The sequence below is a fragment of the Camelus bactrianus genome, chromosome 6 (assembly GCF_048773025.1).
Source record: "Camelus bactrianus isolate YW-2024 breed Bactrian camel chromosome 6, ASM4877302v1, whole genome shotgun sequence".
NCBI classification, from domain to species: Eukaryota; Metazoa; Chordata; class Mammalia; order Artiodactyla; family Camelidae; genus Camelus; species Camelus bactrianus.
The window spans coordinates 84,256,382-84,270,038 of NC_133544.1; the positions used below are offsets into that span (position 1 = coordinate 84,256,382).

General features: G+C 42.9%; 1 protein-coding gene across 4 annotated transcripts in view; it reads right to left on the minus strand.

Moving 5' to 3' along the window:
* The window catches only part of MNS1 (meiosis specific nuclear structural 1), a 254,471-nt gene that overhangs the window by 184,808 nt on the left and 56,006 nt on the right, over nt 1-13,657 (minus strand). For all 4 annotated transcript variants that reach the window (XM_074366177.1, XM_074366178.1, XM_074366174.1 and 1 more), the window contains exons 4-6: nt 12,794-12,987; nt 11,520-11,637; nt 11,012-11,115 (exon numbers count right to left, since the gene is read on the minus strand). The gene's annotated coding sequence lies outside the window, so the exon portion shown is untranslated. The remainder of the gene's footprint in view (nt 1-11,011; nt 11,116-11,519; nt 11,638-12,793; nt 12,988-13,657) is intronic.

Here is a 13,657-nt window from a genome sequence, read left to right on the forward strand (position 1 = left end):
TCTTTAATAATATGAGTTCATAAAACTTTTCATGATCCATCTATAACTCACGTGGGATTTATATGTTTTTTATATAATGTGAAATACATGTATAATTTTATTATTCTTTTGTCCACATGGATAACCATTGTCCATTATCTTTTCTGACTGATCTGCAATGCATCTATTTCACAGTACTAATTACTATACTAAGTACTGATATTTCACAGCTAATTATTATATTAAAATATAGTAATACTTTACCTAATTTGCTGTTCTTCAAAGTTTCTTGGCTATTATTTGCCCTTGGTTTTTCTATATACACTTAGATTTCCCTTGCCAAGTTTTATGAAAAAAAAAAACTGTTGGGGATTTGATTGGAATTTCATTGAGTCTACGGATCAATTTGGAGAAAACTCAGTGTCTTTATGACAGTATGTCCTCCATCCATGTATGTGGTACATCTCTATAATGTCTTCTCTTTAAACGTCTTTGAACTAAGTTTTGTAATTTTCTCTATAAAGATCTCATGCCTATTTGTTAGGTTTATACCTAGTTACTTTAAATTCTTTGCTGCTGTCATAAATAATATCTGTATCATTGAAGGTCCAAGTAGAAAATAGCACCTTAATTTGGGTCATTTACCAAAATGTAGGCAGGGTTTAAGGAAACCACCAGGGATTGTACAGTACCAAGGGGCCAGTAACTTTGGGGACGCCTGTCCACCCCTAATCCTGAAGGCAAGGGGAGGAGGCAGTTTTCCAGAACCCAAAGACAGAAACAGCTACATTTGACCTTTGATGGGAGCTGTGACCCTTGGTCAAAGATACAGTCAGCCAGGAACAACCTTCCAGGGAAAGAGGTGAGGAAATATAATTCCCATCCTCTTTTCTCCATCCCTGGATCTTCCACTGTTGAAACTAATGAGAAGCCAGCCTCTCATCTGGAGTCAATGAGGTACGACCAAGATGGACACAAGTAAAGAATGAATCTGGAGGGACAGATAGATGTCCAACACTGTATCTTGTACAAAATTAATTTTCTGTTTATTGGTGTTATATAGGAATGCAAATAATTTCTGGATATTGGCTTTATATCCACTAGTCCTGCTGAATTACATTTTAAATTCTGATCATTTATCTGTAGATTTTCTTGAGTTTTCTGTATTCATAAACATTTTTTCTTTTTTCCCTCTATTATACCATTAAAATTTTTCTTCCTTAATGAACTGGTTAGAACCTACAATAAAATGACAAATAGAAGAAACTAATGGGGGCATCCTTAACTTATATGTTTGACATCTCACCTCTAAGTATGAAGTTTGCTGCAGATTTTGTTTGGTTTTTGGCTCCTATTATTGCAAAAGCAGTATATGTACATTGTTAGAAGTAAGAATATATAGATCACTAAATCTAAGAACAGAACATTGTATTTCTTCACCAAGAGATTAGGGCTATTAACACCTTAGTGAACCATGCACATATAAATTTACAGATTTTTAACAGAGGGGATTATACTGTATATGCTGTAATATAAAGGTTACACTCTATAAACTGCTTTTCATGGTGGAGGTGGTTTTTTTCTAGAGTCTTTTGTTTCTTTTTTTGTTTTTTTTTAAGGGGGGTAATTAGGTTTATTTATTTATTCATTTATTTATTTATTTTAAATGGAGGTACTCCCCAGGACTGCGTGCATGATGAGCACACATTCTACCACTGAGCTACACCCTCCCTGCTGTAGGTGTGTTATTTCCTTGTTTTTGAAGAGTTTTCATCCTAAATAGGAATTCAGTTTTATCAACTGGACCCTCACCTTATACTATATACAAAAATTAATCCAAAGTGAATCAAAGTTTAAACCTAAGAGCTAAAATTGTAAAACTGTTAGAATATAATATAGGGTAAAATGTTCACGACATTAGATTTGACAATGTTTTCTTGAACCTGACACAAAAGCCCATGTAACAAAAGAAAAAAAATAGATAAATTAGACTACATCAAAATTAAAAAAAAAAAAAAAAAACCAACTGTGCACCAAAAGACACAATCAACAGAGGCAATCCAGAGAATGGGGAGAAAATATTTGCAAATCATTTATCTGATAAGAGGTCAATATCCAGAATATATCCAGAACTCAATTCAGCAGCAATAATAACAACAACAAAAACCCAACCAATGTTTTAAATGGGCAAAAGATCTGGATACTTCTTCAAAGGAGAGATACAAGTAGCCAACAAGCATATGAGAAGACACGCAACATCACTAATCGTTAGGGAAATGCAACTCAAAATCACAGTGTGATACCACCTCAAGCCCATGGATAAACAATATTTAAAAAAACAAAACAAGGACACAACAGTCGTTGGAAAGGATGTGGAATAATCAGAAACCTTGAACTGTCGGGAAGATAAAATGGTGCAGCTGCCGATAAAAATAGTTTTGTTCTTCCTTTAAAGATTAAAAATAGAATTACTATACAATCCAGCAATCCCACTTCTGGGCATATACCCCAAATAACTGAAAGAGATCCTGAAGATCTATCTGTATACTCAAGCTCACAGCAGCATTATCAACAGTAGCCAAAAGGTGGAAGCCACCCAAGTGTCCATGAATGGATGAACAGATAAACAAAATGTGATATAGACATACAAGGGAACATTATTCACCCTTAATAAGAAATGAAACTCTGACACATGCTACAATCTGGATGAACTCTGAATACATTGTGCTAAGTAAAATAAGCAAGTCACAAAAGGACAAATACTACCTGATTCCACTTACATGACATACATAAGGTAGTCAAATGCATAAAGCCAGAACGTGAAAAGGGTGGCTGCCAGGGGCTGAGGGAGGAGAAAAGAGTAGGGAGTTATTGTTTAATGGGGACAGACTGAGTTTTCCAAGATGAAAAGAGTTCTCAAGATGGATGGTGGTGATGGTTGCAACACAATGTGAATATACTTAATGCACTGAATTGTATCCTTAAAATGGTTAAGATGGTAAATTCTATGTTATGTTTATTTTACAACAGTGAAAAAAAATGGGTGCAGGTAAAGGAACCTCACTAGACAGATAGTCGATTCAGGAGGTTAGGGGTAGACCCCTGGCATTTCTCTCTCACAATCTTCACAGTAAAAAGCCAAAATAAATTATTTGAGATTCCCTTAAATAAAAGGACGTAGGCTGGAATAAGCAGTAGAGAAATTAAATGAAAATAATAAAATACTTAACTAATCCTTGATTACTTTCAAATTCTTTTTTTTGTGTGTTACCATATTTAATTTATTTTTAGTTTTACCACAACAAACACATGCATAGGGTCAAAACAACAAGATAGATTTATAATGTATAATATTTTCCCTCTGCCATCTTATTCTAGCCAAATTTTGCTCCCACACAATTTTTACCAAATGATTTTACTTCCTTGTGTTACATAAATGATCACTTTCAACTTCTAATGGACGCCAATCTTTCCTGATGCCTTCAGCAAAACCTTTCTTTTATATTTTAGAAATTATTCTCACCTGTAGTAGGCAAGAGACCAAAGCCTTTACCAAAATAGTTATAATTTCAGAGAAAAGCAATAGTTTTCACTTTAACTTCCCTTTTTTCTCTATTCCATTTTTTCGACTACTGCAGCTTGATTTTCTTGTGTTTCCTTTTAAGGAAATAAAGCTTAACTCTTCAAACTTTCCTAAAGTTTGATGTCTAGAAACAGATTCACAGATAGTATTTTTTATTCAGGCTGGGTTTATACCTGTAACTAACTTTCTTTCAATAAGAGAAACTGTATTACTGGTAAGCACATTGCCCTTGGAGTCACTGTCTCCACTTCCAGCATCTCATAACAGATGTGTCAAGTGGATGCTTGTCAGGAATAATGGAAATTTTGCCAAAAAACCAAAGAGATGTGGTCCCAACTCTAAGGAGGCATAGAGTTAAATTCATTCAGACTCATGAATGCAAAGTAGAAAAATAAAACGCATTTTCAATAGATTTTTGAAAGATAGTTGCCTGTTAACCGTTTTAATCTACTTTTTACCTCCATTCAGAACACCCACCTACTACATAATTGGGTCACAGTGAGCATTCAATAAATATTTATTGAATGAATAAATATGGAGCATATTCAACTAGAAAAAGCAATGTGATATGTAAGAAACACTTCCCTTAAACATAAAAATCAACAAACATAACATAGGAGCTTAAAATTTTCAAATAAAATGCCTAGAATATGGAAGAAGAATGCTAGAAATGTATTAGGTTTCACAGAGACCCATTCCTCCTGTCCAGTTAATACTATCTTAGTGGAGCAGAGCCTAAGTTGGCTACTAGATCAAAATTTGAAATTCTGTTCATTTTTTTTGACAACCAAGTGAACTATTACTTGTAAAATTCATACTTTCTTGTGGGAAAAAAAAACAGTTGTTTTAGTCTGCGAGTCCACATCTTGTTCTGCTCAGCTAGGGAAGGCTTTCCAGGGTAGAAAAGTCCAATTGGTTGACTTGTATAATTTGTATCAATAGAAGAAATTTGTGATCAATAGAAAATTGTATAATTTGTGATCAATAGAAAAAAACTATTCCAGGACGTTCATTGACAGCAACAGCCACTCCTGACTTAACGTTTAAAACTACCTTTGCTACCAATGAGTTGTCTAATCCAGCTCCCACAGCCCCTACATCTAACTTTAAAGAGGAAATCTACCCTCCACTTTCAACTCTGCGTGGAAACTTCTTTGTTGCTATTTTATTTACTTAATTGTACATAGTCAAAGAATGATCAGCTCAGCCAAAGCTAGCCCCTCTCTTTGTCCCAGAAATTGTTCAAGTGACTCTTAACCTAATCTTATGCCTGTGTACTCACTCGTAGCAAATAATGGTACCTAACATTGACTGGTTGTACTGGGTATCATCAGCACTTCACCTATATTGTCTAATGGTTTTAACAACTCTAGGAGTGGGCACTGTGGTCATCATTAGAGAGGAAGAAACTCAGGACCAGAGCAGATAGGATGCCTAGCAAAACACAATTACGAAATGATGAGCCCAGGATTTGTGATCATGTGCCAAGCCACTGGACGATATCGCCATCCAGACAAAACGCTCCCCAGCAATGAACTGAAACTGCAAGGAAGCTGGTGAGCTTCCCTCCTCATCCTCAGGTGCTGGGAGTAGAGCAGGGAGAGGGAGCTGGGCCCAAAAAACACCTGATAGCAGCTCCTAGGCCCCACCACAATATCAGAATTCCAAACAAGTAGACCATCTCTAACAAGAATCTATAAAAAGAGAGAGAGAAAAAAAAGAATCTATAATTTGCTTAACGTTTGCCTGGGCATGTGTCGAATTTACTAAGCGTACCCTCTTTGTCCTTCCATGTCCATGTTTTTGCAGAGATGAACAGGGTATAACTTGGTCTTATTTCAGAGACTAAATTTACCAGATTGAAAACCCACAGTAGAAAGAGGGTGCTTTTGTCTTTGTCCACAGGCTGGTCCTGCACCATGAAGCCTACAATCATGGGTCCTTAGTGCCTCACTTACACCGTGAGAATCATCTTGTTTCCCTCATGTGGGCCGTCTCAGTTTTATTTCCCAACTCCGAGCCACAGAGCACATTAATTCTCAATTATGCTTACTCAGGGCCCCAATCTGCAGTCCTCACACAGACAAAAGTATAATGGGAAGCCTGAATAATTAGTTCCTCCGACATCAACAAGGCTGAGGGATTTATTTTGTTTGTTTGTTTGTTTGTTTATTGATTTATTTTAAAGAAAACTCCTGGGACTTGGATTCAAATGAGTCTGCAGGATTAATGAGAGTCAAATCTTATCTTTCTGATCAGCCAGACTGGCCACTGCACATGGCCAAGAAACAATCCGAGGATGTCACAAAGTGTTCAGTAAGAATGACAACAGCATCAAAAAACACCACTCTTATCTGCATATAAATACAGCACACATTAGGGACAGAAAAGTTAAAGTATTTCAGAAGCACAGCATTAACAAGAAAAGATTCCTCAGTAGCAAAGCCAACTCAGTGGAGATTCTCAGTACATCATTAATCCAACTGCCTTGCAATAGATACTCAGCATAATGTTAGCAACCAAAAAGTGACATCAACATGAAAACACTGGATGTAACGGATGCTGTGTTGTGTTGCTCAGATCTGTCTTCCTGTCTGAGGACTTCTTTGTGGTTACATGCTGGGAGTGCTGTCACTAGACAACCCTCAGCTGTCAGTCCTCTCCAGAAATTTCCCTCTGTCCCCTGGGATCAGTTTGCATCCAATATCTGGCTGATGTGGGAGTACAAGAGCCTAGCCTCCTCACTGCAAGGGGAGTCGGCCCTAAAGGGCCACCCCAGCTCTTCTGAAGAGCTCCCAGGGGCTGAGCTGAGACCTCGGTGGAGACCACTCTGAGCTCAGCTCTTCCCTCTGCCCAGTCCTGCTCCTTCTCGTCGACTAACATTGATCCAAGAGCACTCCCTGCTCACTTCTGCGTGCTCACTTCTGTCTCTGAGTCTGCTTCTCAGGGGACCCCAAATTTGAATACTAGGGAAATTAAGTTCTTTGTTTCTAACATGTTATTAAAATATAAGTGTTACCTTATAACAAGGAAATATGTTTTTAACTAGCATTTAATAGGACTATAACATATTGTTCAGGCATTATTAAATCACTATTTTCCTCGGGATATAGGTAGGGCTGGTTGATTTACTGTGATAGAAAGCCAAGCAAGAGGGAGACGAGCATTGGAGGCAGACTACCAAGCTGTCAAGAGCCCCTACTCAGGAAATTATACTGGGGGCTGGGAAATAGAAAGGAAGTACACAGGGGAGAGGTATTAGGAGGGTGCTAGTCCTACTGGAATCCACACAGAAAGCTTCTGTAAGACCGCCAGCCACCCAGCTTTCTATAGGCCTGATGCCTTCCCTCCGAGGATGCTGTCAAAGGCATTGAGGCATGGTGAAGGAATTCAGTGTGACAGTCATCAGCCTCCCCTCTGTTCTTAGTCCCTTCTGCTCTTGGCCTGATCTCTCAGAAAATCTTTCTTCCCTAAGTTTTTTTATTAGCCAATAGACACATGGTGAAGGCATTTGGATTATAGTAGAGAATTTAAGACAAGGTGAAAACCTTCTACCCCAGAGGCATATATCTCAGTTGCCAATGGAAGAGTTTCAGACACCAGGACTAGAGGAAGAGAGGAAGCAGGCAGCCCGCCCAGAGGCTAAGTCAGATACTCTCCAAAAACACCTTTGACAGAGTCTTTAATTAACCATGCCTTGTGCTGAGATTATTCATCTACCTCACAGGGACACATTGGGGTACAGTCTGCTTCACTATCAGTTTAAATTTTGGCTCTGGATTTAACAATTCATTCAATAGATAATTGTTGAGAACCTATCAGGTGCCAGAGTTCCAGCAGTAAACAAAACAGACTTCTATTGTGGGGGAAGGGGACAGAAATAAACCAATACTATAATTTCAGATAACAATAAGAGCTAAGAAGAGAATAAAGCAAGGTTAACATAGAGGACCACTGAGGGAGGGGTGGTGACCTCCTTAGCTGTGAGGGGCTAGGCCAGCGGAGACTTTTCTGAAGAGGCAGCCTGTGAGCAGAGATCTGAATGGTAAGCATCAAACCATGCAAAGATCTAGGCCAAGAGCATCCAAGGCAAAGGCTATATTCCACAAACAGGGGTATAGCAGGAACAGAGCAAAGGAAGGGGAGAGTGAGGGAGGGCTTGGAGAGTAGGAAGGGCCGGATCATGAAGAAGCTTGAAGGCCAGACTAAAAAGAGTCTGGATTTTGCTCTAAAGGTAGTAGGAAGCCACTGGACAGATTTTTAAAGAAGAAGAAATAAGGACATGATGTAATTTTTTGAAGAGCCCTCCAAGGGCATATGAAGAGGGTACGGCAGCAAGCATGAAGCCAGGGAGAGCAGTCAGGAGGCCACGTCTGTGGAGCAGTGAGGTTGAGAATGGTGATGGTGGAGGTGATGGGGAGTCGTTGGGTCTAGGAAGTATTTTAGAAATAAAACTAACGCAACTTATGATGGACTAATGTGGAGAGTGACAAAAACATTTACTCAAAGATAACTCCCAGTCCATCTTTGCCAGCACAACTGGACGAACGATTTGAATACTGATGCAATCAACTGGGGTTGGGGATACTGGGGAGGAACAGATTTGGAGGCTAGGAAAAATCAAGAGTCCTATTCGGATCTGTTAAATTTGAGATGTCTATATCCCAGGGGAGATCTCGAGGAAACAGTAGTATATACAAGTCTATTATTCAAAGGAGAAGTTGGGGCTAGAAGCCTAGATCTAAAGTCAACATGATAAGGATGTTCTTGAAACCCAAGGGACTAGGGATAGAGCCAGAGATAGGAAGAGACTTAGGACTAAGCTCTGAGGAATGCTAATATTTGGAACAAGAGTTCATGACACTGGAATCACCAGGAGAGCTTTAAATAAATATTGAACTTGGACCCATCCCTGGAAGATTCTGATTTCACTGGTCTGGGGTGCAGCTAGATGATCAAGAGATTTAAAAGCCCCCGGTAGTTTCAATGTGCATCTAAGGTTGGGAACCATTGATTTAAATATTGGAAATAGGAGGATAAGTCAGAACGACTAGAACGAAAGGGGCCATTGTTAAGGTAGGAAGGAAACCAGGAGAGTAACATCGTGAAATTTATGTGAAGGGGATGTTCCAAGAATGAAATGGTCAACTGTGTCAAGTGCTGATGAGAAGTAAAGTCCAAGAAGGAAGACAGGGCCAGGGTGGGGTGACCTCAACGTGCAAAGTTGTGGTGGGGTTCTGGGGACAAAGTCCTGCCCGGCATGGGTTAGAGGGACTGGAGGGTGAGGAAGCAGAGACAGCTGCCGTCTCCTGTGTCCCCTCTGCACCAGACCAGGACCACCCAAGTCCTGGGCTCAGACCCAGAGACTCTGGCCGCCTCTTGTCCAGCAGCTGGGATCTCCAGTGCCCCTCAAGTAACACCATCTAAATGACTTGCCCATAAAGCCAGTCAACACTGACTCCACCAACTCATTTAATACCTGCTGAGCACTTGGATGTGCTCGTCATTGTGAGGCAGTGGGGATAGAAAATCCAGTAAGATACATTTCTTGCTCCCATGAAATTTTCAATCCATTGAGGAAGACAGTCACAAAGAATTACAACAAAACAGTCATCTTGATTCTACATCTACAACATCCACCTACTTTCCATGCCCATTCCCACTAACCTAGTTCAGGCCTTGAAAATGAATAATGGTGTCCTGACCAGTCTCCCTGTGTCCAGCCTCTCCCTTCTTGTTCATCTAGTTTAACCCCTGCTACCAAATTCCTTTTCCTAAAGCACAGCTCTGTCCATGTCATTCATTAATTGTGGAAGCATTAATTTAGCACCTACTAAATACAAAAAGAAACACAGTCCTCTCTCCTGTGATGCTGGGGTCAACTTCTGGTTCCAAAAGCCTGATTGTGTAATCTCATTCAGAGGTAACCACAGCAGTTACCCAGTCCATGCATGAATCTCCTTTATGAATCCCTATAATTCATAAGTGGATAGCTGGATAAAAACATTTCCAGTTGGTACTTAAACTTCCAAGGATGGAGAATTCACTTTTGAAAACAAGTTCAATACATGTTCAAGGAGTTGGAAACGTGTATAAGTTCCTCCTTCACAGTGCTTCCTGCTTAGCAGTTAGAGTGAAAACTTCCTCGCTGGCATTCAGGTCTGCTCTAATTTGACCCTGAGGCATTCCCGTCTTAGCATCTAACATTCTCCTTGATGTTTCCTTCCCAGAACATGTTTTCATATCACAAAACTTTCCCTCTATTCCCTCATATCCAAGTCCTTCAAGACGGGGCTCAAGCACCATGTTCTCCATAAAACCACCCTGAGTCTCTCAGCACACCCAGCATCTCCCTCACCTGAGACCCCTGAAACATTTTTCCCTACCTTGTGCTTTCCCAGCTTTGCTGACTGGGGCACATGTCCTGTTTTCCATGCCTCACTGAGAGGTCCATGAGACCTGGGTCCCTCTCTCGGGCGCCTCTCTCCCACCCAGTGCCCAGCACGGTGACTTGAAAGTTTCCTTAGACACCTGTGGAATGACCACAGCAGCAATTCCCTGGATTTGTTTCCCATTTTGTGCAAGAAAGAAGCTATATTAGCTTTCCTACTGACTCTAATTTTCTGATTCTCAAATTTAAAGAAAGTATTAGACATTTATTGCATGCTTGAGATTGTGTTTTTCTCATTTCCAAGTAAAAGACACAGTTGTTAAGAGGGGGTGGATAAAGACAATAAACATGAAACAATTCTCCTATAAACAGATAATAATAAAATATTAGCTGTGAGCAACAGGAAAAAACAAAGGAGATCATGGAGGGAGGAGAAGGAGGAGATGTCAGTGGTCAAGAGTCGCTATGGAAAGTTAGGAGAAAGAGAAGTTCGTTGAACCTGGCTTTGAATCTTCATATAAAGAGTTCTGGGCATTTTAAGCCTGAAGCAAAGGCAGAGTCAGCAACACTAGAGGGAGCCACGGCCTGCAGTCTGGAGAGAAAGCTTCCCAGCTCAGTCAGCCTTGGGTTCAGAGATTCTAAAACATTTGCTTAAGATAATTTCTAAAATGAAAATTATTTTGAGTCTATTTTCAGTTTTCACTGCTGTTAAACCTCTTTTGAGGGAGTAAGTACAAAGTTCTCAATGTCTGCACATCTATGTCAATTTTGTCTGAGACTATCTCCTAAATCTTAACTGTCAGCTACTGGGATTTGGGGGTGGAAGTAAAGAAGGATCGGGTGAGACCCTGCGCAGTGACCTCCCTGCTCACTCAGACTGGCCTGAAGCTGGGGTGGTCTGTGACCACGGGTTCCCAGGGTCAGGAGTCCAAAGGTTGCTGCTTACACGTTTAAATACGAGGCCTGCGGGGCGGACTGCAGCAAAGAGGCCACCCCTCTAGCCTTTTCATTCAGTCCGAGTCCACAGACAGCCCTAAGCAAGGCATGTTTAAAAGTACCTGGAAGTTCTGGGGCTGCAATGTGAGTTCAGTCTGGCCACCATCAGCACTGCCAGGGCCTGCCTGGTGGATGGACAGATGCAGAGACCGATGCCCCCATCCACCTGCAGGTGAGAAGAGTGAGGAGTAGTTGGAAGGTGGAAAAAAGGAAATTGGGTGCAGCCCTGATGCACTACCTTACCTCAAACAGGGTGACATTAAACAGTGTCAAATCACATCTACCAAAGGAGTAGTGCTGGATCGTATATTTTCGCCATATACAAATGCTTACTTACACTAAATTTTGGGATAGAGTAGCTTAAAAAATAAAAGATAAAAAGGATAGCATACCTCTAAGGCAGTAGTGACTTAAAGCTTGCTCAGGCTTAAGGGACAAGGGACCTCAGGGCCAAGAGGGAGGACACCCTAGAGTACCCTGGCTTGTAGGGTCTTCTCACACTGCCCACCCCGCTGTGCCACCAGACAGAAACCTAAACAATCAGAGGGCAGCAGGAGGGGAGGGCCTCACCAGCCACTGGAGTGCCCAGGAGGCACCCTTTCATCCAGATGCTACTTTCAGAACTCCTCTTGCTGTGGCCGTCTCCAGCTTGCCGTTAAGTCGAAGGCAGGAGGCTGAGGACCCAGACCTAGAGGGAAGAATGGAGAGGAAATTGTTCATGCGGGCTGTGAAGAAGCAAGCCCATCACCAGCATCTCTCTGTTCTCCCTGCCCCATGCTGCTGTCCTGGCATCCGGATGTTTTCCCTGGTCCCCCTAAGTCCAAAGGGAATAAGGAAAGGGGGACAAGAGAAAGCAAGAAGATGGGGAGAGGAGCTTGTTTTGGCCCCTGGACATGCCCAGTGAGGGTGAGCTGGGCCAACAGAAGCACCAGTAAGGCCGAAGCTGCTACTCCTATGGGTGGGGAAGAACAGAATTGAGTCCCAGGGAGGTCAGGAAAGTGACCCTTCTGTGTAGGTGGGGGATGAGGGGATGGAGGTGTGGGAGTGGTAGTGTTGGGGGGTACAGAGCCAGCCTGAAGGCAAGGTGAGGGGGCAGGTGGGGGCCTTGGGGGCCTCTGGGGAGAGAGCTCAGAAGCTTCCTGCCTTGCCTGAGGCCTGAGTTCTTGCCTGAGCTCTGAGGCCACCTGAGGCAGGGCACAGGCAGAACGGGGAGTGGAGGGGGCAACGCTCTGCTCCATCTCTGGGGGCACAGTATGAACCCCAAGATAACCAGGGCCAGGCCCCGGGCAGAGAGCAGAAATGCTCACCACACGTGCGCAGACAGGAGGGGCCCAGCGGGGCCTTGGTCTAGCCTGCCGGTCTGGGACCCACCCCAGACATCCAGAGCCCATCTCAGCTGCCAAAGGCAAGTTGGACCACAAGCTTCCTGCACTTGGCGAGGTGTGGAGGGAGGGAAGGGAGGGGAGTTAAAGTGAGACACAAGAGGAGAGAGACAGCCCTTCTTGTGCATGAGGTGCTGGGCCGCCCACATCAGGAGGTGCTCTGAGCTCTGACTCTGCTGGACAGAAGTGTCTTCCAGCAGCAAACCCTCAGGAGGCTCAGCGTGGTCGGGCGCCACAGTCACGGTCATCCTAGCTGACTCCTGTGCTGCTTCTGAGTCGGAAGTGAAGCTTGGCGAAGGCCACATGCATTCACACGGAAGGCTCTTCCCCCGCTCCCACAGAGCAGATCCTTCCACATGGAGTGCCAGTGCCCCTTCCCCACAGAACCACCCTGAGTCCTTCAGCTGACCATCATCTGATCCAGCATCTCCCTCACCTGGGACCCCTCAGACTTATTTTTACCTTCCCCATGGGTTTTCTCCTTTGCTGACTGGGGAACATGTCCTGCTTTCCATGCCTCTGAGAGGTCCATGAGACCTGGAGCAATCTCTCGGGTGCCTCGGTCTCCTGCACAGTGCCCAGCACGGTGACTTGAAAGTTTCATTAGACACCTGTGGAATGACCACAGCGGCAGTTCCCTGGATCTGTGTGCCATTCTGGGAAAAGAGGAAGCTATATGAATGCTTCTCAAAGCTCTTATGTTCTGATTCCCAATTAGATTAAATATTCGACACTTGCTGCATGCCTGATACTGTCTCTCTCATTTCAGAGACGTGAAAGATACAAGTGTGATTTTGTCGTGGTAACTCAAATGTACAAGGAACAAGTAGATTATGAGGCTGAATATAATAAGACGTTAAATTGCACATCGTAAGAGCTCAACAGGAGAGAGAGAGATGCATATGGTCCCGTGAGGGCATGGAGAGCTAAAAGGGAGAGAATTAGTTGATGGTGAGGGGATCTGTACAGGTCGCCAGCCCCACAGATGTCGCAGCCTTGCCCTTGGTGCCTTGCCCATGAGGGCTCTTCACTGCTGCTGGTTCACCGGGGAAACCAGAGGCAAGTCAGGGGACCAGAGCAGCCCCTGGCAGAACAGGACACCATCTCCCTGGTCTTCTTGTTGATCTTCAGGCCTCCCAAGCAGAAGCTGCAGTCATTGTTAAGAAGGTCCAATCATCAGGACCTTCCTTGGGTTTCTGTTACTCAGACCTTGGGAAAACCAGGGTGGGGTGGCTGGGAGTCATCCTACTTTTCAGCTCAGTACAAGTGAGCTTTGCTATAACACTCTTCACAGAGACCTTACCCTGACCATCCAGGAGGGACGTT